Here is a 25,238-nt window from a genome sequence, read left to right on the forward strand (position 1 = left end):
GGCTCCTGGGTGGCTCAGTTGGTTAAGCATCTGCCTTCAGTTCAGGTCATGATCCCAGAGTCCTGGGATCGAGTCCCACATCGGGCTCCTGTGGGGAGCCTGCTTTTCCCTCTGCCTCTGTCCCTCCCCGCCCGGCTCGTGCCCTTTCTCTCTCTCAAATAAATAAATAAAATCTTAAAAAAAGAAAATAAAAAAGAGTGTCCTTTCTTGTAGTCCAGCGAAGGCCTATGAAACTTTCAAAGTCCGGTTCAATGGTTGCCTCAAGGAGAAAGCTTTCCTGTGAGCCCCGCACCAAGCCGCATTATTCCTTCCGTCCTCTGGGCTTCCTTAGAGCCCGCCCCCCCGGCTTCGGATCAGAGCAACTTCCGACACGGCAGAAACAGATGCTTTTTCATCTTTGCATCTTCAGTATCTGTCACAGCACCTGCCACATAGTAGGTGTGTGATAAATGTTTATCGAGTTGAATTTGTTGAAAGTTCCAAAAATGGATAGCCACAGAATAATTGGTTCTGGGAGAATATCTTCTGGTCATTTTAACAGTTCCAAATCAGTTCCAAATTCCAGCCAGTCTCCTTAAACTGAATGATCAACCTCTAAACCCACTATAAACATTCCACTTAATGTTTTATGATGTTTGTACTAACTTTTCGTATTACACTATCCACATCCACCTGGATACTAGGATTAGAATCCTCTTTATTTTGTATGTATGTAAGTATGAAGTAGAATCCAATAGAAGCCTGGATGTCTGAATGAAGCAAAAATTGGGACCTTTTAGAACTTAATGCGACAAAAACTCAACTTTCGGTTGCCAAGTACTGCTTCCTTATTTCCTTTCATTATCTGATTTAACAAGTTGTTACCCTAAAGGAGCATGTAAATGCCACTCTACGGCTGGGCCCTACCACCTATAAGGTAGAGATGATGATAAGACCGGTCTATGGGGTTATTGTAAAGAATAAATAAAATAAACATCGAAGGGATCTGATCAACAGTAGGCATTATAATGACAAATCTTCTGCTTGTCCTGAATGCCTGAAAAGAAATTTCCGCTAGGTCTGTGTTGTCCCATTCACTGACAAATCCAAGATTATGGTGTTTCATTTTTAAAACTGCTCTTACTGGGGTGCCTGGGTAGCTCAGTCATTAAGTGTCTGCCTTCGGCTCAGGTCATGATCCCAGGGTCCTGGGATCGAGTCCCGCATTGGGCTCCCTCCTCAGTGGGGAGCCTACTTCTCCCTCTCCCACTCCCCCTGCTTGTGTTCCCTCTCTCGTTGTGTCTCTCTCTGTCAAATAAATAAATAAAATCTTTTAAAAAAATAAAAAAATAAAACTGCTCTTACAAAATGGGCTCACACATCAGTTGGTTTTTGAATAACCCCAAATGGTACAAAACCTGTAAGACCATTCACAATCAGGTTTCTATATGAGCAGGCTCACTTATAACCACCTTGTCTCTTAGAAACATTTATTCATTCATTTTTTCTTTCAATAAATCTTAATTGAGAAAATAAGGTGCTCTGGAGACTTGCTTTAGAAAGAGTGCGTAATGCAGCCTAAGGGCAAGGAAGGAAAGCTTTCTCAGAGGAAGCGAGGCTCCAGAGCACCTTATTTCATTTCGGGGAATACCTAACACATCATTTTGAAATGGCCCATTTGCATCTTCCCTGGCACTATCAATGGTGTAAGGTCAGGGCCTGGGTCTTACCCATGTCGGAAGGCTTAGTGCCCAGTATGGTGCTTAGCACATAGTAAGCTCTCAATTAATATTTACTGAAAGAAAAATAATGAATGAATGTTTATAAGAGGAGAGCGAGACGTGGGTAAATGTCTGATCTCATATTTGGAAGACCAGACATGACTAAAGGACGAAAATAATTAGGAATAATACTTGAGGGTTCGTTTTCCCCAAAGAGCAGGTATACTTCCAAGCTTTGCCTTATTTAGAACATTCCCAGACTAGTACCTGGATGTGACAGACACTGGGTGAGCATGGATGTATAGTTTTGTGATTGAAAATAAACACAGCCCATCATTTGACCAATGGCAACGTTCCACTCTCTTCACCTCTGTTCCCTGCCTTTCCTTCCGAGGGCTTATTTTTAATTCTCTGTATGAAGGTGATGCTCAACCATGGAGTCTCCATATCCTAAAAGAGAAAGTGAGAAATTATTAGAAGAGGACTAAACACGAAGGTGCATCATTCACAACCAAAACAGATACTCCCACTAGATAGCTCCCATTCTCCTTTTAACATGTACCATTTCTATTGCAACATTGATATATTTGGAATATAATAATTAATATTTGTATGGTAATTAATAATTAATATTAATAATTAATATATGTATTAAAATTTGTATAATAATATTGTATCTTTAATGTGCCTATCAAAATACTGAATTTAATCATCATGACGATCCTGTAAGACAAAGTCTTATTCTTCCTATTGAACAAATTAGTAAATTGAGTTCCATGAAGTTAAGTGACTTAACCTAAAATCACACAGCCTGGAAGTCCTGTAGTAGTGAAGACCAGAATCAAACCCAGTTCTTCCAGGTCTGACACTCTGCTGTTTGTTTGGCTTCGTGTTACAGTTATTTCCATGTACTCTGCTTACCCCTAAGTCCTTTTCTTACTCATCACTGTCTCCCTTACAGCACCTACCGTACCTTGCTCATAGTAAACACACAATAAAATTCAAGAAACTGAACTTCTTTAAAGATCTGATCTACTTACGTGAAGAGAATTGTAAAGTATGGTAATTGAAGTTTCGTGTCTTCTGGTCAAAGAGCAGAGGTACTTTGAAGCCTTTCCTCATGGAAGGTGCTCAGGGAAACAGCCCCTGGATGCGGAGCCAATTCCAATTCTGGAATGCGAAGTCCAGTGCAGGACGGCGGGCAGCACTATAGCCCACCAGCCCAAATCCCCAGACATGCCAGGGAAGAAGCGATGCTCCTAGCGGGTACCAGGTTCAAATATTTCCTCCAGGATGGCTCAAGGTACCTAAGAACAAGTGATGCTACTAATTAAAAGCAAAACTAAACGAAGCACATATGAGCTGGATCTTGCCATTGTATCGCACTGTTGTCACCCTACTGGTAGCTTACAAGAGGCAGGGATGGTAGGGTTAAAGCAGGAACTGGCTGTGCCCAGTTTCCTCGCCTATAAAGGGGGAGAATACTTGTGTACTTCATTAGGGTGCTGCAGCCATGCACCAGCCCATAAGCGCTCTGTGCTTAATGGTTGCTCCCCTCACTCTTTCCCTGAAATTGTATCCTATCTGTTCTTGGGTCCTGTATGTCTTTTCCCCATGACTGTGAACCTCATGTATCAGTCATTTCTTTGAATCCCTATGGCATTCACCATCTGGCTTATATGGGTCCTTATCATTTCCTGCATGTTAACCTTATTTCTCAGAGAGCATGAGCTCCACAAAGGCAAGCCAGACACCTGGCAAGCAAGGTTAAACTGTGCTCTGAATTCTTGCTGCTCACTGTGTAAGGAGGTGCACATGTTACTCTGATATTTCGCTGTTTCTCCAGGAAAAGTTTCAGTACATGTGACGGGTTGAAAGAATATAGGCATGTTATTACAAAATACCCTAAAAGAAAATGTAGAATAAAACATAACCGGTATTATTCAAATGTTTATTTAATTTAATTTATTTTTTAAAAAGATTTTATTTATTTGAGAGAGAGAGAGAGCACAAGCTGGGGGAGCAGGAGGGGAGAAGCAGACTCCCCTCTGAGCAGGGAGCCCGACACGGAGCTCCATTCCAGGAAACTAATATCATGACCTAAGCTGAAGGCAGATGCTTAACCGACTAAGCCACCCAGGCACCCGTCAAATGTTTATTTTAAATCATTATTTTCTAGGTGCTAGTTTTAAACTGTCTTCTGTTTTCATAGAGGGTACTGCTCCTTTGATATATGTCTTTTTTTTTTTTAAAGATTTTATTTATTTGACAGAGAGAGACACAACGAGAGAGGAAACACAAGCAGGGAGAGTGGAAGAGGGAGAAGCAGGCTTCCCGAGGAGCAGGGAGCCCGATGCGGGGCTCGATCCCAGGACCCTGGGATCATGACCTGAGCCGAAGGCAGACGCTTAACGACTGAGCCACCCAGACGCCCCTCCTTTGATATATGTCTTAGGAAGAATTCTTCCTCCTTAGGTAGCTGCAGGGCCCAGCCCCACCCAATTTTCAGGCTAGCCTGACAAAGACCAATGCTTTTTGGAGGGCTCAGACCTTTGTTTGCTAGGTCTGGAACCTATCTTGTTCCTACACATCTGCCCCGTATCTGGTGTACTTGGTGCTGAGCCTGACAAGCCATAAGTAACCCCCATCTCCCATCGGACAGTCCAATTTGTGTGGCTGGGCTTCTGCCTGTTTCCTACTGAATACTTCCCTCGTGGGCTGGCACTCTACCCTGAGCCCAGCCCACTCAGCCAGCCAGCCTGACTCTGTCAGTGCCCCTCTCCTGGAAGGGGAACAGGGCACAGTCAGCCAAAAGGCTTCACAACTTTCAGTGCTCTTATGGGACAAGCTTAAGTTTGCTAAAGATTAAGGCTGAGATTAAAGTTAACTCAACTGCTGGGAAATGCTTCTAACAAAACAGTAACTCAGAACCATGAACTAATGCCAGTCCTAACTACATGTTACTATCCTATATGACTGCTGCCATATTGATTCATTATGTCAGACCTTCTTGGATAGCAATGGCTTCAGTCAAATTCAAATTCACTGAGCCCTTTGCTCCCTGGACACTGGGCAGTTGGGCATCTTTCTAGAAGATGAGTTCTTGAGCCAGAGTTGATTCCAGCTTCCCACCCTTCACCTCCAGCTCCTACAACAAGATCCTTGCATGGCTTTGTGTCCTTTCCTCTGAGACCGGACTTCCTAGGGTTTTCCTTCATGGGAACTAGACCTCAAAAATAAATCTAAGGATAGGAGAACACACCAATTCCTGCCATGTTACCTAGAGGCCCCCACCTTAATACAACAGCACGTTTAGAGTCCTCTAACTGAGCTTCGGGAGCTGCCACCAGCTCATTAAAACAGGGTGCCTTTATATGGTTTTCTAGCCCTTGTTCCCCTAACGCTGTCATTTCCAACTAAGAAGCTTTTTATTCGGTGTGCTTGTTTGCCAAAACTCATATAAATCAGAGTGTGCACTTTGCAAGGCTTAGATTTGATTAATCTTAAAAAATTTAGAAGCTGCATGAGTGGGGTTTGAGATTAAGTGTGCAAAGATGTTTAGGAGCAGCCTCCCCACCAGCCTTCAGATTGAGATGGATGAGGAGCAATACTGGGTTTGAGCTGCCCATAATTGAAAAAGTGTGTGCCCAAAATATCATATTTATCCTTCCTTTCTCCAAGAGCCATAACTCTAAGGCCTCTGTTAGAACCTCAATAAAGTGAATGTCTTCAACTGTAAGCATCCCAGATACTCTCAGCATTTATGATATTTAAAGAACAGGGATAGGAAGGCTGAGGATAAAAGGTACTGGGGCAGAAGAGGAGGGTCAGTTCCTGAGTGGGACACGGCCCCCAGGCATCCCTGGGAAAGTAGCATAATCCTGCAGAAGAGGAGCATTTGTGAGTGAGTGAACAATAGGAGGGCAAATGTGAAATACGCGAATCTAATCTGTTAACCCGGAGGTTGTGCTCATAGTGGCCACTGTGGTCCTTCCAGAAGGTGTCCGGGGCTACCTGGTACCCAGCTCTGGGGGCCCCATTCACGCCCTATTTTATGTAAGCGAATGTGGTTCCTGAAGTTGTGAAACATGTTGGCCGTAGCAATGGAAGCCCAGAGAGAGAGCCAAATGTGGGCCCCCCGGGGCAGGACTGCAGGTCTTCTGGGCCTCTCTAAGCCTTGAAACTGTGCCAGTGGCCCCTTCAGACGAAGCTGAGGAGCGGCATTCATTTAAACCCCAGGCACCTGCTCTACGTGGTCCTGAGCACGGTGCGGTGAGGAATGCAGATACGTATGAAAAGCGTGTACTGATATGGGGGAGCCTGTGGGGAGGGCTGCAATCTCTTACTCGGCCACGACTCTGCTATCTCACTGGGATTTGAACGCGCTATCACCTAATCTGTCTTTTGTTCCCTGACCACCCAACCCTGTCCTTTTCCACTTCACCCACCCCGGCTTCCTCAACTCCTTTTGTTTTAAATCACATAATGCAGACTCCCAACTATAGACAACTATAGATGTGACCTTGGACTCAGAATCTCTCCAGAAAATTAACTCTGCTTTTTGCTCTCTTTGGAATACTTAAATGTCGACATTTAAAAGTTCTACTAGTGTTTTGTGTGTGTGTGTGTGTGTATTCACACCCATCACCCATACACAGATAATCCACAGAGGGCATTTCTAAGTTAAGCACAGGCCCAGGGCTATACGACCAATTTGAATGTGAATCATAAATTAAATGTAAGTATTAAAAACTTGGCAAGACCCTTAACATGAGGTTTTATTTTCACTTGTAGGTCTGTTAAGTTTGAACAAGCGTCACGCTTAGCAGCCACGTGCAAGAGTGTTATGTCAGAACAAGAAAAGGGGCTGGTTCTCCCTGTTTGTGTTTGTTTTTCAAAGGTGAAATGCAAAGAGATGGTATAGTGAGCAGAATATTCTGACCACTCCCTGGAACTCGGTGATGCAAAGAACTCGGGGACAAATGAACAGATCCCTGAGCTACTGTGAGGTGCACAGGAAGGTTCATGGAGATTGACAATCAGCAGTACTGGGGACGGCACACAGGGCAGTGTCCCAGCCTGCCTGGAGGTCCCGAATGGAGGGGTCTGGGGGTGATTCTGATGCAGGTAGTCAGGGGCCTTACTGAGGAACTCACAGGCTCAGTGAAAACCTGCTGACCATCTCCATGACCCGCATCTATATCATGGGCACACAGGGACTCATTTGACTCTTCTCGTAATTTTAAATTTTTGTAAAACGAAAAGTCAGACCAAACCAAACCAAAAACCCATCCTTTCACGGTGTGCCTAATTTACCAAACGCCCCACATCTCAGAAACATAACCGAAAAAGACAAAGGAGAGGGTGGAATTCTCTTTCTTGGCTCTGTCTGGATCTATGTGTGCCTTGAAATTCTTCTACACTTGTTGAAAAGCCACATAAGGGATGCTTAGTCAGAAGTCTGGCCACTTCATATCAGACCAGATGACAGACTGACAGCGTATACTTAGTACAGCATGTACTTTTGTCCTGGACCCTCCAGAGGACAGAAGAGGGGCCCCGCCACATCCACAGGTGTAGATGCATTTTCCCCACTGGGTGAGGAGCTGCAGTCCGAAATTCTTTTCCTAGGGGCTGAGAACCCAACATGTGTGACTGATTAGAGCTAATATCTCATTTCTAATTCCATTGATTCCATGAAAAGAGCAAGTCCCAAAGACCATGGCTATTCTTAGCAATTTCAGCTCCTCCCCCACCGGGCTTCCTGCCTCTGTGGGAGGAAGAAGGTGGCCAGGAGGGAGTCTTGTCCCACGTGGGCATCGAGTGTCAGTGGGACACCGTGTCCAAAGCACCCGCTTGCGGTCAGAGCCACACAAACCCACACATGGGTCTCTCCTGCCTCCTGTCTTTCCCATTTCCAAGCCACAGCTGTTGCAGAACCACCATTAATAATGAGAAGACTCCTTTGTGGGCCCAAGAATCCTGCGACTTCCACACTCAAAATGCGTCCCTCCTCCCTAGCCCTTTAATCTCCCTGTGGTTTGGGTAGGAAAGCCTCTCCATGGCCCTCTTTTTCGTTACCGCAGGAAAGAAAAAGTGTGGGCCCCATCCATCCAAATTAAAGATTTTAGTCCTCAGGGTGGATTTTTCAATGCAGACATAACAACAGCCCAAGAGGCCTGATCTCAGGCCCCTCGGAGGAGAACAGAAGAGAGGATGAAGCCGACTTGCCCGGTCAGCCCTTCTGAGGCTGTAGGGTTCCACACAATACCTGCTGGTCTTCCCTGCGGTGGCCTCAGTGAGTGCTTATAAGGCTGAATAGAATTAATCACATAGAATGTCCCTCAGCATTCTCCGGGTGTAGCCAGCCCTTGTCTTTGAGAGGCCCTGTGGTTTCACAGACAACACCTCAGGCCTGACGTTAGCTCAGCACCGCCTTCCGGGAGCTGTGTGATCTCAGACAAGCCTCCCGACTTCTCTGAGTCTCATTTTCTGCCCTGGGGAGAACAAAAGCCTTGCACCAGAATTACTAAATGTTTTCTATGACCTCTTCCAGCTTTAAAGAGATAAGAACAAAGATTCGAGTCAACACTGGCTTTCCCTTAAGTCAAAATTTCCACCAAGTTGCCGAAGGCCACCATATATTTTCTGCATCCTGCTCTCTATTCTTCGGTCTTTGAAAACAGACCAGGTTGAATGCAACCTCATGGTTCACATTCGCACGGAAAAATCAGAGCCCCTAAAGCCAGCACCGGGGATAAAATGATGATAAATGGAAACGAACTTTATCATCCAAAAATACCCCTCGAACTCTGAAGAAATATCGATAATAACTCTCCATCTGCTGAATAAATCAGAACAAGACTGGAGATCCTACCCAACATTGTTTGAGCATGGAGGACAGCCAGTAAAGTACTAGGGTTTCATGAAAACTGATCTCAGGAGAACTGACATAAATAAAACATGTCAGAGTTTTAAAGAGGAAAAGAAAATAAAAGGGATAGCAGAAGTGTTTTCTGTTTATTATTATCCTCACTGTAAAGAGCTTTTGTAGGAAGAGCACAGGTCTAGGAATCAGGATGCTAGGCTCCTACTCTAGTCTCCACCACAGAGTCCCACCCAAACTTAGGGAAATCGTTTTTCACCTCTCTATACAGACTACCTTTCTTCGTGATTGTGAGGCTCAGAGAAAACATTAAATAAAACATAGAAAAGGGCTTTGGGGGAGGGGTGGTGAGAAGTGCCTGAAACTTAAGATGCTTTGTGAATAAACTGCATGGCTATTTAAAAACAATACGGTGGACTGACTCCTCCAAGTCCTCGAGCAAAATAGCAGTGGGAGCAGCGGCTACTTTATAAAGGGCGCCCCCAGCAGGCTGGCCCTGGTGTTGGCACCAGGTTTCCATGGGAAATCCATAGGACCTTCCCCGGATCTGAGCTCTGCCTGGGCTAGGCGAGGTGGCGAGACCTGTGGTAGGGATGAGCAGGGCGGAGTTGAGTGAGAAAGCTCAGTTTAGTCTTCACTGCCGAGCTGCCTACAACGCTATAATTAAGCCCCCTCCCCCATCCCCGCCCCGACAAGTCCCAGATCTGTTGGGTAGGGCCCAGATTTTTACAAGTGAGGCTCTCAGTTCTCCTGGCCAATCGCTCTCTTCTATCTCAATACTCTGCGGAGAGGGGTTGGGCGGGGGGAGCCCGGGTTCTCCCGAAGTCATCTCAAGGTGTGGGGTGGCCCTGGGTGACTGACAGTCAATCGTTACTCAGGGTGTGAGAGCTCAGGTTAGGGGACCCCCACCAGTCTGAAGAACTCTTGGCTTAAATATGGATTCTTGGTGTCTCCAGTGAATATCTGGTATGTTCCCCACCCCCAAACCATGTCATAAATGTAGTCTACAGTCTAAATGACTAATCAGCCATATAAATGGACCAAAATATCTTCTGAGGCTAAAGTAAGAACAGCTGTAATGATTGTAGTACATAGTTGGAAACTCAAACTGGGATAAGTCCAATAATTTATAGGTATCTCTGCATGTTTACATAAATGTGGTCAAATGCCAGAATTACTAGCATGTACCATATGGAAAATAAAAATCATTCTTGGGGGGGGACTCTCTTAGATATTCTATCTGGGAAAGGACTTTGAAAATACATGGCACAGAAAATAGTGCATGCAATCTGAGCCACATATAATGATCTTTGGGAGGTCAACACCACAAAAAATTCTCCCTTTTAAAAATTGGATTTTCTGACGTTTTCCTCGTCTTTATCCCTTTTCCCCAGATCCTGAGCTCCTGATGGAATGTGGGAGGCGGCTGCTGCCGAGGCACGCCACTATGATTCTCAGGCTTTGGGGATTGTACGTGGGGGCATGGGAGTGTCAGAGATTATGTTTTGACTTTCTCATACTGATGCGGAATAAAGGGATCCCCAAAGAGAAAGAAAAGGGGATTTATTTATCACTTGGATTGTCAGCTACGATACAGCCAATTTCCACAGATTTTAGGTGGGTCAGAAGGAAATGCATTATTTGAACAGAGTAAGTATTTCAGAGAACCATAGAATTTTAGCATTAGAGGGGAATTTAAGGGTCATTATATTCTACAAATGAAGAACTCTTCCCCAAAGTAAAGTGGCTTCTTTAAAATGTATTACTATCAGAGCCACAAACATCCACTTGAAAATATGTATAAAGAGAAAAAATAAGCGGAAGAGGAAGAGGCAAATAAGGGGGAGATGGTGGTTTCACAGAGAGAGACAGAGATGGAGAGAAAGAGACAGAGAGAGGGAGAATAAAGAAAAACACGAGATGTGAGGACGTGAAGAGGCGGTCTGTAAGAGGGCTGGAGACAGAGTAATTGTTACACAAATATGAGAAAAATACCATGATATATACTTAACAATATCCCATGCTTCCCTTTCTTGATTTCCTCTACATAATGAGCCAATCCTCCAGCTTACCAAATGGGACATCTTGGAAGAATCCAGATTTCTGGGCAGTCCCGAGCACTGGAAAGCCTGCCACCAGCTTTAACAAATAGATCCTAGTCTAATTTGGACAGTGCCTGGAAGAGACCCGAGAAATCATCTTTTCATTTTTTGATTTTTGTGCTTTCTCCCCACTCCGCCACACCTAAACCGTTCCAGAGAGATGGAACTCTCTGGTGATTCTATTCCCAGAAGGAAGCTGCCTGCCTTGAAGCATCTGGCCTGGCGTCCTCATGTTGCACAGCTCATAGCTCATCTTTCTCTGTGCCCTGGGCAGCTGATCTGAATATGGAGTTTGATGAACTTCAAAGGAAGCTGGCAGGATGGGGTTGGGGCCTCGCTGCTTTAATCAAGATGGATTCAAAACCTCTGCTTATCACGTAGAAAACTAAAACCAGCAATGGAGAGCTAATTGACAATGACTAAAAGGGAAATGGCAATATAAAAGGTGCAGGGAGCTCAATGAGATTAGATTTAAAGAGGTAATACCCTCCTAGCAGTTGATGATGGATCACATTTACTTCTTGCCTCCATAAATAATACAGCACATGGAATAAGATAGCCTCCTATAAGGTATGAGATGGGAAGTTCAGGAAAATATGCAAAAGCTCAAAAACATTGTTTCCACCTGCCTGTCATGGTATTGATATCCTTCCCACCTTGAGCATGGACTCCTCATTCAAGCTTCTTTGGCCAGTGGTGGGAGCTGTACCCCTGGCCACTCCGCCATGACTCTGTACCTCATGGGGACATCACTCGACACCTGCCTCTTCTCTTCTGGAGCTCTACTTCATATAGGTACCATGCACTGGAATGCATCCAATGTTGATGGGTTCTGAATGATTTTTTCCCAAGCTGGTCTCCTTCAGGGAAGCACAGAGTCAGGCACATCGTAGGTACTCAAAGAGGTTTGTTGAGTAAATGAGGGAAAAAGAAACTAACTTATTTCTGTAACCTTGCCCCGGCACCCAGCACAGTGTGAAGCACATAAATATCTGAGCCTCGTTCACAACATACGTTGCCTTGAGAACAAGATGGAGTCCCTATGGCTCAAGACTAAGGAGTCCATTGTGTTCTTTGCTGAGTGGATACTTGAGAGCTGCTCTAAGCCTGTCAGTGCCAGAGCAGGAAGAAGAGTTGAGGAAGGAGTACAGCAGAAAAGGAAGAGTTACCTGGAGCTAGTCCTGGCCATGAATGTCTCATCAACATTTTCATAGATTATTCTTTTGAGTTTTCTCCTTCTTATAAGACAAACACGATTTCTAGGACCTCTCCTTCCCTCACCCTCTCAGAGATATCAAAGGAGGAACTGTTCAAAAATAGGACCCAAAGAGAAAGATAGATACTGACAGATTGGATATTTTTCACTCTCCTTTAGGAAGTTTTTTCAAATCACGCACACAGAAACATTACCCTTTTTCCCCACCCCACTCCCACTCCAAGTCTCCTGCTGTGCAGTCCTCTCTAAGCAAAGATGTGACCAAGGGGCAGGTATGCAGAATACTCTAGGACTTTCTCCTGATATTCTAAGGGACAGAGGAGAGGCAAAGGAAGAAAACTAGAGAGAACCAAAAACAAACCTCTCTAGGAACATATATTTAAAAAAATTTTTCCAAAGAAGTTATGTAAGTGGTCAATAAATACATGAAAACACGCTCAACATGTCATTGGGGACATGCAAATCAAAACCACGTGAGATACCACTTCACACTCACTAGGATGGCTAAAACAAAAAAGACAGAACATCACAAGTGTTGATAAGAATCTGGAGAAACTGGAACCCTTGTATACTGCTAGTTGGAACATAAAATGGTGCAGCTTCTTTGAAAAACAATTCAGCCGTTCCTTAAAAATGAAACATAGACTTATATGACCCAGAAATTCCACTGAGTACACACCAAGAGAATTGAAAACGTATGTGTACACAAAAACTTGTACACAAACATTCATAGAAGCGCTATTCATAATAACCAAAAGGTGGAATGAAACCAAATGTTCATCAACTGTTGAGTAGATAAAATGTTCTATATCCATACAATGAAATATTATTCAGCCATAAAAGGAATGAAGTATTAATACCTGCCACATCATGGATGAACCTTGAAAACATAAGTGAAAGAAGCCAGATACAAAAGTTCATGTATTGTATAAAATGTCCACAGTAGGAAAACACAGAGAGAAAGTAGATTAGTGGTTACCAGGGAGAAGGGATAATGCAGACTGATTGCTAATACACTTGGGTGTAAAGACTATAAAGAAAAGTGGGAAGTAGTTTTCATAAGTTAGGATAGTGGTTATTCTGGCGGGAAGAGACGGGAGCATACTGGGGGCTTCTGAGGATAACTAGAAAAATTCTCTTCTCATGGACAGGTGCTTTGCAAGAGTGCTAGCCTTAAAAGAATTATTTTAACCTGTCCATTTGCTTTTTATGGTTTTCTGTTACTTGGATTCTAACAATAAAATGTTTCTAAAATAAACATTAAATTGATTAAATGAAGTCAGCTATGATGGGAGAGATGGAAAGAAAACCCAGAAAATGAAGAGGAAAAGATTAAGAATAAGGGAGCAAAAGTCACATTTATGACAACACAATTACTTTTTATAGGGAAAGCAGAACCCATTTCTCTACCATAAAGTCCTTGGTGTCACCCAGGACTTCCCTCTGTAAATTGCACAATTAATTTGACCACCTGCAACTCTTGCAATGCAATTAAGGAGATGGAAGAGCCCGTAGAGAAAGGATTGGAAAAGAGACTGGCTAGGTGAGAGTGTGTGTGGGTCGGGAGAATGGGAAGTGTCTTGAGACCACCATTTAGTAGAGGCCTGGGCAGCAGCACGGCAAGCACAGGGCACAGTATCTGTGTTGACCCCCAACAGCCAGACCCCAGCATCCCCAGGAGCAGCTGGAGAAGTCAGGACCCGTGCAGGGAAATGTCAGCTGTGTCACAACCTTGGGAGCAGAGAAGTGAGGCCTCTGTGTCTGCCTGTCCACATGTCTGTCAGCGTGACATTTTGGGTCAATAAATATTCATCAAGATGCACCATTTCGGCTGACCTATGCTACCCCTGCTGCTAGAGGAGAAAATAAACAGGGCTTGTGGGTGCAGAGGACTTCTGCCCTTTTCAGAGCTACCATTGTGCTCTGTGTGTGAGCCAAGAGCTCAGACAAATTTTTGCTTCCTTGAGTCCCTTGGGACTTATGCTTCTAATATCTGGCTTGGAACCAATTCCTTCCCTGTGGTAATATAGTGCCATCAACATGTCAACTATGAGAGAAGAGCATTCCAGGGGAAGTTAGTAAGTCAATGAGCAACTCTGTCTACAGGCAGCCTGCCAGTGGGAGGGTTCCCCGGACACGGTTTCTTGCTTCCTCCTCTGTGCCCCTGGCATCTAGTTCCATACATCAGTTTGGCTTTTCTTCTCATTGCTAGGCATACATATTTGTCTCCACCACTAGACTGGGAGCCATTCATTCAATTTATTTATTGAGCAATTCTTATGTGCAAAGCATTATGCCAGATAAAGTGGCAAATAAAAGTACCTCATAGAGCCAAGAGACAGATATTAGACAAACATACAAATATATGTATAAGTACACATGTTGTGAGTGATAAGAAAGAAAAGAAAAAGGCAAGACAAGTGATTACATAGGGAGGTCTATGTGATATTGCCACATCAGGAAGGATTTCCGTCAGAAAGTGTAAGTAGGGATTGGCCAGGCCAGGCGCAGAGAGCACGAAACTGGGCAGGGAGTGTGTCCAGAGAATGAGGGTGATGGGGACAAGCCAGGGACGGAGGGGTAGGCAGGACCATAATGTGAAGAACCAGGTAGACCCTGTTGAGGATCCTACGTGCCATGGGAAGGAGCACATGCTTAGAAAGGGGAAGACCCATTAGGTGACAATGGAGGCATGGGCTAGAGCAGAGAAGGTGGTGATGGAGAAAAGACAGCAGCTCTGAGATGTCTCTGAGAAGCAGATTTGGTAGGAATGGTGCATGGATGTGAGCAGTAAAGGTTCATTCCACAACTTCTTGAAGAACATGCAGGTAGCTGAAGATACCATTGATTAGCATAACCCAATATTCAAACAGTACAAGACTAGCACATGCATGCACAAATGCTAAAGCATGACTGAACTCATTTATGAATATTGATATAAAAACTTTAAATAAAAAATTAACAGATCTAATCCAGCAGTGTAATACTAGCAGCTACCATGTATTAAGTATCAACAGTTACCACAGGACAAACACTGTTCTGGTATTTGCATTAACTTCTTAACTGAAGCATAACTTAATTACTTACATTAACTCATTTATCTCCATGACTACCACATAAATACTATTATTATCCTCATTTTACCGTTGAATAAATTGTGGTTCAGAAAAATGAACTACTTGACCTGAATCAATGTGGATGACTCTCATGGACATAATAATAAATAGAAGAAGCCAGAAACTTCTTCCCACATAGGATTCCATTTATATGAAGTTCAAGAATAGGCAATCTATGACATCTATGGTGTCAAAATAGGGGTTACTCCTGGGAGGGGGAATAGTGACTGGGACGGAAAGTGAAGCAGGCTTCTTAGGTGCTTGAAATGTTATTTTTCTAGATCTAGGTGATTGCTACGTGATATATACATACCAAGTTGTAAACTTCAGATTTGTGCACTTTACTATGTATGTTTCACCTCAATTCTAATGAAAGGCAATGACATCTTGGGAAAGGCATTGGGAAGACACAAAAATTTAATATCTTTGTATAGAGAGAGCCCCGAAAACCAGTAAAAAACAATAAAAGAATTTAAAAATCAATCTATTAGTGAATGAAGGACATAAACACACATTTCACAAAAAAAGAAATGTAAGTGAAAAATAAATATATTTGAAATATATTTAAGTTGTAAACTAAGAAATGCAAGTTAAACATTAATGAGATATTTTTCTCCTAACAAATTGACTAAAAAAAGAAACAGTTGATATACAAGTGTTATGATAATGTGGGGAAATTCACACTCAAATGTTGCACACATAAATTGTTACCAATTTTCTGAAGCCAATTTTATTGAATGTATCAGAAGTCTTTTCAACTGTATATACTTTTTTTTAGAGAGAGAAAGGGCAAGTGAACAGGGGTATGGCGGGGAGAGGCAGAGGGAGAGAAAGAATCTTAAGCAGGCTCCATACCCAGCGTGGAGCCCGGACTTGGGGCTTGATCTCATGACCCTGACATCATGACTTGAGCCAAAATCAAGAGTCGGATGCTTAACTGACTGAGCCACCCAGGTGCACCACTCAACTGTATATTTAAATAGCAATTCTATTTCTTTAAATTCATCTTAAGGAATTACTCCACAAATGTATTTGGCTATACCCATGTTCACCATAACTCTCTTGATAAAAGCAAAAATTTGGAAATTACCCCTGCATGGGTGATTACTGGAAAAATTATTGTATAATTTAATTTAAGGCAGCATGACATGCAGCGTTAAAAAAATAATGATGCTGATCGATATTTATTAGTATGGAAAGATACCTATAATATATTTAATTCTTCTAACTGGGTATAAAATCATATGTTATCATGTGGGTATTCATACAAATTTGTGTGTATATATGCATGATATAGATAAATATGTATAATATATATTATATAATTATAACTACATTAGCTGGATGGATGGGTTTTGAACCAAAATGATAAAAATTGTTATCTGCAGGTAGGACTATTGGATGATAATTATTTCTTCCCTATAATTTTTCTCTACTTCATGAATTTTTTATAATAATATATTTCACAATTGTGTATGTGTGTGTGTGTACACACAGAATTTTATTTTTTTTTTTATTTTTTTATTTTTTTTTAAAGATTTTATTTATTTATTTGAGAGAGAGGATGAGAGGAGAGAGAGAGCACATGAGAGGGGGGAGGGTCAGAGGGAGAAGCAGACTCCCTGCTGAGCAGGGAGCTTGATGTGGGACTCGATCCCGGGACTCCAGGATCATGACCTGAGCTGAAGGCAGTTGCTTAACCAACTGAGCCACCCAGGCACCCTACACACAGAATTTTAAAAGAAAGCACATGTAGCTAGATTTCCTGGCAGTTTTCATTTACATGCTTCATCTACATTATCTTTCTTTGAACAGCATAAGCTTTAAAAGATAGTAGTCACTATTCATTTAGTGCAGAGTTTCTTACCTGGGGCATTGTTTTTCTCCTTGATAGAGTAGTTGAATTTCTTCTGAACATCTTTTCTGGGTTTTGAGGAGTTTCCTACATTGTAAACCCCAAGGCAGAGCCAGAAGTTACTGTCCCAGGCTCCCTTGTTGCTGACATCAGACATGTGAATTAGGTGTTGCCAGTCAGAAACACCCACATGAGACCTCAGCTTGGAAGCTAAAGCTACATGGTGGTAGACATGAATGGCATCCATCCCAGCTGAACATGACCACAGGGGTTCAATGGCTGAGCTCCTGGCATCCAGGACCAAGCATTATCAATGCAAGCTACAGTGTCTCTCCAAGAAACAGAGTGGTTGCCAAGTGTTGGCAGCAATGGTGTTTTCACTGGAGCAAATTCTGTAGTCTGATTTGGTGTTGTTTCTGGCCTCATCATTTCTAAGTCTGGTTTTCTTGCCCTCCAGAGGATTCTGGGAGTTGCTTAATATTTGTACAAATGATTTTTCTGCCTAAACTGACCAGAGCGGATTCTATTATTTGCAACAACAACAACAAAAAAAAACCCTGTGCCTAATAGTATTACCTTTATTCCCATTTTACAGATGAAGAAATTGAGTCTTTAAAAAATGCAGAAATTTCCCTAAGATTACACAGCTAGTAAACAGTGAGACAACATGCAAGTCCAAGACTTTTGAGTCAACTTCTAAGCTCTTTAGGAATCTAAAATTAAGATATTTCAATATTCACCATGAAACAAGTTCATCAATAAAAGCAAATGTTACCATTTAATGAATAATTATTATGTATCAAAATTGTGTATCATCCGTGCTAGAGATCATCTAACCACCCTCATTTACAGATGAGGAGACTGGGGCTTAAAACAGGATGGACTTTGCCCAGTGTCCCTCATGGAGGTAATGGCAGAACAGGGAGAAAAAATTAGGTTTGCTGACTCCCATTTCCTTTACATCAGTGGAGGAGGAAGCCATTTCTTAACCCACATAGAAATGCTTATGTCTCCCAAGTCCAGTGACTAAATGAAAATCTTGCTTAAATGTAAACATTAAATGTATGAGAAATAACCAAATTTAAAATATTGCCAACCAGTTAACATGGACACTCTGGACCATGCCACCATCACCCACTTTGAGTGTAACTGAGAAGCCTAAAATAACTTTTGAGGGAAACTCCATGAAAACATCCCCTGGAGAACTGAGATCACATTTCCATCTGGCTCTGACTTTTCAGAACCTACAGAATTTAATCGACCAGGTTTGATGCAAGAAAATTATCTTTTCTGCAGAAATTGGGAAAGTTGTTAGATCCCTTGTTAATCCATAGAAAAATACAAGATTGATTGTCTAAATATTTTTAAATAAAAGTATTTTAGAGTAGACATAACTATCTGCACATTCATATATAATAATTCTGTGTCAATAAAATCCAAGATCTGTTTTACCCTCAGGACCATTTTTATTGACTCTGGGGAGAAAAATCTTGTGTCATATGGAGAAAATTGAACCTTTAAATTTCTGATTCATTTCCCTTTAAATCATCCAAATATTGTTTTTTATGGGTTATGTAATAGCCAAACAGTCCCTAAGGGGCTATTAAAGCACTTCAAGCCTTGCGTCCCTTAAAATAAAATAATAAAACAAAAGTTAACATGGAGGAAGTAGGTTCCAAGTGAATCTACTTGGTCTACAAAAGTTCACATCAGTCTAACACTTGAAACATCTAACTGGGTTCTGAATTTTCAAAATTTTCCTTTTCCTGTGAAGAGTCTCCACGAAGACTGCTTGAGTGCTCAAAATCTATCTTTTATCAGAAAAATAAAGCCCTGAAACCCAAGCACCCAGTTTTTCTCCACCAGAAATTACCTCGAGGTGTTTTAGAGTGAAGGTATTACACCAATCTAAACCATATGCTTGTTTACATGTAATCCAAGAGACAATTATTAGAAAACTAAACTAAGAGAGTCTACTTTTTCAAAACCATTGAGTGGTTCAAATACTGGAGTGTGCAGTTCACTAAGGGTGAAATTAAGTAGAATCACACATTAATACAAAGTGGACTCCTTCTCTTCTTTATCACTATTTTTGAAATGAATGCCTCTGGATAGTTGAAAGAAATAAGGTATTTTTGCTTTGAATGCTGCTTTATCTTAATTTTCCCATGAACCTACTTACATGAACAACTTGGGTAATTTGGAAAGAAGATTTAAGAAATTTAAGAGTGAAGAAGACCTTTCTCAAACAACAGTTTAAGACTCTGTGCCAGTTTGTAAACAGAAGAAATCCATCATAAGTTCCCCATTTCCAGGAAATTGGAGAACCGTCCATTCCAATTTTTGGCTGGATAAAGACTATCTTGAATCTGAAGGCACACAGGCAAAGATAGCAACATAGCACCTTAAGCAAAAGTCAGAGGAGCCATTCAGAAGTTAACTAACTCACCCCCTAGTATTTATTCAGTGCCAACTCTGGAAAGACAGTATATTAGGCACTGGTGATATGACAGTGAACTAGAGAGACATGCACTTTCAAAAAAAAAAAAAATCAGATGACTAGAGATTTGTTTAGGAGTGCCATGGTTTGGTAATAACAAATACTGATTCCAGGACTCCTTAGTGGCATGTTTTGTATTTTCAGAGAAAGGAAATATGGAAGTACAGATACCCATTGATGACTCTTTATTTTTAATGCTGTGATATTCAATCAATGTTTTGCATACCCACTAGTGCTTTCCTTATCTGGGATCCGATGACCCCACTCATTATAGCACATATGATTCACTTAAACTTTTGTCATTTTCCATTAGTCTGTGTCTCACCCTAACCTACTCACAATCAGCGTGTCTCTGCCTCTTTCTTCACCATGAAAATGGAAGTCATTGAGCTAGAACTCTCCGAACGCTTCTCTTTGCCACCTTCAAATTTGTCTAAGTCCTCTAAATTTAATACAATCTCAATAAATAATATCCATGATATATGAGAAGGAAATTGAAAATGATATTAAAATAATGTTTTAGAAATGTTAAAATGCAGGAAAAAATGTGTGGATATTCAAAGAGATCTTGAAAATAAAAAGAAATGAGAGATAATTAACTTTACGAGATAATGCAATATATCTTGAAACTTCAGTAAATAAAAAGGTTTGTTACTTAATAAAAAAGGAAAAACCAAAGGTATGGAATAAAGAGTTCAGAAACAGACTCAAATATCTATGAAATTTTGGCTTCTGATAAAGGTGACATTTCAAACTGGGTGAGAAGAGAAGGGAAGAATTCAAAATATGATGTTGGGCAACTGGCTAACCATTGGAAAAATATTAAAAGTATATTTCTCTCATCAAAAATAAATTCCAGATGGATTAAAGATGTAAACGTATAAAACAAAAGATTTAGAAGAACATGAGGAATAACAGCAATGTTACCTTAAATCCTGAAATAACTGAAAAATAAGACACAAGCAACATGATTTTAAAACATTGGACATCAGGCAACAAAGGACAGTAGTCCCTGAAAGATGGACACAGATGACATGAGTCTCAGGATTGCCGACCTCCATGCCTGGAGAGAGTTTCAAGGCACACTATAGAGAAGGGGAAACCAGGGATAGTCCAGTGATCTTTCTAAACTGAAGAGATGGAGCTGGGAGTCCAGGAAGACCAAGGTCACTGAAGCCACTAGAGAGAAAAGAGCTGCACACAGGGAAAGAGCTCGGAGGTCTTCAGAGGATCCCTTGGCAGTATTCAGGTCAGTACTGCTAAGTAAATGTGTGTGAGTGAACTAGTAGAAGCCTCAGAGACTGGGAAAACAACCATGTGAAAGGTCTAGAGAGAACAATGGATCACAAAGGCTGGAAACCATTCCTGTTGCCAACAACCACAGTGAAAAACCTCAAAACTCACAGGGCATCAGGTAAAGTACTCAGAAGAGTTTGCCTTATTATGGAAAAAAATTAGCTCTAGGCTGAATGCTGTTTTGGTCCTACCTAACAAAGCTTAACAATAAGCTCTAAATGGATCAGTATTTTCCAAGTAACTTAACTGTGTCCTAGAACAAAACTCAAGAATAGTTACTGGAATATGTCAAAATAATCAGCATCCAACAAGGTGAAATTCACAATGTGTGGCATCCAATAAAAAAAATTTACCAGGCATGCAATGAAGTAGGAAAACATGACCCATAATGAGAAGAAAAGTCGGTCCATAGAAACAGATCCAGAAATGAATAAGATAAGAAGCTGAAGAAAAGATTAAGCATTCCAAGTATAGACTTGAAAACTATAAAAAAGACCCAGCTCAAATTTCTAGGGGTGAAAACTATAATGTCTGAAGTGAAAAATACATTGGATGGAAATGACAGCAGATTAGACACTGCAGAAGAAAGTCTTAGTGAACTGAAAGACATAGCAATAGAAGTAAGCATGATTAATTTCTTAAAAAATAATTTTGAAATTATGCATGTATTTTAATACATGAAATAAAACAGAAAAGCCAAAGAGGAAAAAAGACTGCCCCATGTGACATGAAAATTAAAAGTTGCTTGGAATAAAACCTGAACAGAAGTTTTAAAAGACACATAACAAAGTGGGTTGAAAATATGAACAGTGCATTTGAGAGTTAAAGCTAACCTTCTTAAATTACAAAGATTCTTTTTTTTTAAGATTTTATTTATTTGAGAGAGAGAGAGCACAAGCAGGGAGGAGAGGGAGAAGTAGGCTCCCGGCGAGCAGGGAGCCTGATGAGGGGCTCAATCCCAGGACCCTGAGAGCATGACTTGAGCTGAAGGCAGATGCTTACTGACTGAGCCACCCAGGTGCCCCTAAAATTACAAAGATTCTTAAAATCAGTAGGAAAAAATGAACAAATTTTTTCATTTGGAAAAGTGAGAAAAATATGTTGTATAGTTATATTGCTATACTGCAGATTACCCCCAAAATTTAGCAGTTTAAAATGAACGACAAACACCTACTATCTCAGGGCTTCTCTGGGTCAAAGATGCATAGTGGCTTATAGGAGAGGTTCCAGATCTCATGAGGTGGCAGGCAAGCTGTTGGCAGGGGCCACAGTCTCTGTGGGCCTCTCTAGAGGGGGATCTCCTTCAAGTTCACTCAGAAAGTTGTTGCCAGGTCTTGTTCCTTGCTGTCTACTGACAGGAGACCTCAGTTTCTTCTCTGTAGACTAACTGGGTGTCCTCATGACATGGAAGCTGGTTCCCCCCAGTGTGAATGTTTAGTCTTCCTTATCCTTGTATTTATTATCTACTAGGTCACTCAAATAGAAACCACAGTCATTTTTTTAATATCATCCCTCTCCTTCTTACCCACTTGCCTCATTTCAAATTTTCTGTCTACAGTATAACATGACAGTAACATCATAATTATCTTCCTGCTTTCAGTCTGTCTCACTTCCAAGATACACTTCACACTGATACTTAATTATTCTAAAGCAAAAATCTGTCCTTTTACTTCCATATTTAAAGCCTCTTGATTGCTCTTTATGGCCAATAATGACACCAAAACTCCAACCTCTGTAGCTTATCATTTAAGGAATTTAATGATATGCTTCTACATAACTGTCCAGCCTCACCTCCTATCAGTCCCTGTAAACTAAGTTGCAGGTTCTTAGAACTACATCCCTGCCACCAAGCGCATATCCTCATGTTTCATACCACTAGACCTTTGCACATATTATTTCTTCTGCCATGAATTGCTTCCATTTTTTTTATGGCTGGAAAATTCCTGATATTTTAAAATCAGATCAAATGGCATCTTCTCTATGAAGGTTTCTGATTCATTTTTAATCATTTCCTACTTTTGTATCAACCTGACATTGTATATATCTATCTATTGTAATGTTTGTCACAGTTCATTTAAATTACTTGTTAACATGCCCATCTCCCCACTAAACTCTGGGCTCACTGATGCTAGGTCCCATATCTTATTTTGTCTTATGTTCTTAGTACCAAGCACATACATTTTGTTCTGTGAGTTATCATCTTAATAGATGAAGAAAAGGTATTTGGCAACATTCAATATCCACTCATGGTAAAAAGGAAATCTTTAATGTGACAAAGAAATATACATCAACATCACACATAATGGTGAAATTATTTTAATTATGTATAAATTAAAAGCTTCTCCTTTGAGGTAAGTAACAAGCAAGATGTCCAAAATTTCTATCTTCTACTTTCTTTTAGCATTGTGTTAGAGGTCTTAACTAGTACAATAAGGCAGGAAACAGAAATAATAGGTAAAAGGATTGGTAAAAAAAACAAAAAGCCAAAATTCATTATTGGAAGATGATATTATATATGTAGAAAAACCAAAATTATCTGCAGGTAATGATATTTAATAAGAATTTTAAAAAGTTGCTGAATACAAAATCAATACACAAAAATTCTTTTAGAGAGCCCCCAAAATATCATTTATATATAGGAATTTGACATGTGACAGAAGCAGGATTGCAGGTCAGTGGGGAAAGTATAATCTTTTCATAAATGGTGCTGGGGCAATTCAATATGCATCTAGTGGGGAAGGGAGAGGAAAATGAAACTGGATCACTCCCTCAAACAATACCAAAAGTCAATTTATAAAGCTGAATATAAAAGGCAAAATATTTAAGCTTTTAGAAAAGAGTATAGGAGAATATCTTCCTTATCTTCATAATGAGAATTATTTATTAAACATGACATAAAAACACTAATCATAAAAGGAAAAGATTAATAAATTGACTACATTTAACTTAAGCACTTTGTTCATCAATAAAAACCACAAAGAAGGGGTGCCTGGGTGGCTCAGTCCTTAAGCATCTGCCTTCGGCTCAGGTCATGACCCCAGGGTCCTGGGATCGAGCCCCGCATCAGGCTCCCTGCTCAGCGGGAAGCCTGCTTCTCCCTCTCCCACTCCCCCTGCTTGTGTTTCCTCTCTTGCTGGGTCTCTCTCTGTCAAATAAATAAATAAAAATCTTTTTTTTGAATTAAAAAAATTTTTTTTATTGTTATGTTGATCCCCATACATTACATCATTAGTTTTAGATATAGTGTTCCATGATTCATTGTTTGTGCATAACATCCAGTGCTCCATGCAGAACGTGCCCTCCTCAATACCCATCACCAGGCTAACCCATCCTCCCACCCCCCTCCCCTCTAGAACCCTCAGTTTCGTGCTCTGGTAAGCGCTGTGAATTGTGCAAGACTGTTGAATCTCAGATCTGTACCTCTGAAACAAATAATGCAATATATGTTAAGAAAGAAAAAAAGAAGAAGAAGAATGTAGCAGGAGGGGAAGAATGAAGGGGGGGGAATCGGAGGGGGAGAAAAACCATGAGAGACGATGGACTCTGAAAAAATCTTTAATAAAAAAAACACAAAGAAAGGGCAAGACCAAATCGCAGAATTTGAGGATATATTTGCAGCACATCTAACTGGCAAATGAAGAGTATCCAGAATATAAAAGAATTCATACAAATAGATAAGTAAAAAACAAAATCAGTCTAGCAGGGATAGAGCCAAAAGACTTAAAGACACAAGTCACAAAAGAGGACATTTTTAATTGGCCAATTAGCATATTCTCAGGCTCTCAACCTCAAGGAAATGCAAATTAAAACTACAACAAAATTCCACCCCAGACTTACCAGGTTCATAGAATTGATTAAGTCCGGTAATGTCCGGTGTGGCAAGAGTGTGGAGCCACTAGAATTCTCAGTTAGTCAGAGTATAGATTAGCACAACCTCTTTTGAAAATTGTTGTTAAATTTGTAGTTATACATACCCCATGGCCCAGAATTCTACTTCTGGGTACCTAAGCTCGAGCAACTCCTGCACTTGTCAACTACAATACATGTACAAGAATGCTCACAGCAACATGGCTCATATTTGCCCCCAGGTTAAAATAACTCACCTGTCCATCAACAATAGAATAGGTGAACAAATTATGTTACCTTCATAAAACGGAATATTATACAGGAAAAAAATTATATAGACAAACCTAAAGAAGTCAGACACAAAAAATAATTACATTTATGTAAACTTTAAAATAGGACAGAATAAATCCTAAACTATATTTGTAAGGGACATATTCATAGGTGGTAAAACCGTAAAGAGAAACAAGGACTGTTCTGAGGGCTGGAAATGTGCTATTTCTTAATCTGCACAGAGGTTACCCATTATTTTCTTCTTTGTATACAGTACATTTAAGTTCTATGTATGTTTCTACATGTGTATGACATGCCAAAACTTGAAAAAGTCTTTAACAAAAGATGATGCAAGCTCAGCTAAACAATGCTATTGTTAAACTCCGCTTCGCTTCATAGAAAACATGATTAAGAACAAAGTTTTCCCCTTTGTATCATATGCTATTCTAAA

The 25,238-nt window shown here is 40.9% G+C and overlaps 1 long non-coding RNA gene across 2 annotated transcripts in view; it reads right to left on the reverse strand.

Moving 5' to 3' along the window:
- Positions 1 to 1,274: 1,274 nt before the first annotated feature.
- Positions 1,275 to 25,238, reverse strand: part of LOC116642283 — a 63,787-nt gene continuing 39,823 nt past the window's right edge. For both annotated transcript variants that reach the window (XR_004301328.1, XR_004301329.1), the window contains exons 3-4: positions 2,741 to 3,007; positions 1,275 to 2,150 (exon numbers count right to left, since the gene is read on the reverse strand). This is a non-coding gene — a long non-coding RNA (uncharacterized LOC116642283). The remainder of the gene's footprint in view (positions 2,151 to 2,740; positions 3,008 to 25,238) is intronic.

This window comes from Phoca vitulina, unplaced genomic scaffold, assembly GCF_004348235.1.
Source record: "Phoca vitulina isolate PV1807 unplaced genomic scaffold, GSC_HSeal_1.0 scaffold2, whole genome shotgun sequence".
Taxonomy (NCBI): domain Eukaryota; kingdom Metazoa; phylum Chordata; class Mammalia; order Carnivora; family Phocidae; genus Phoca; species Phoca vitulina.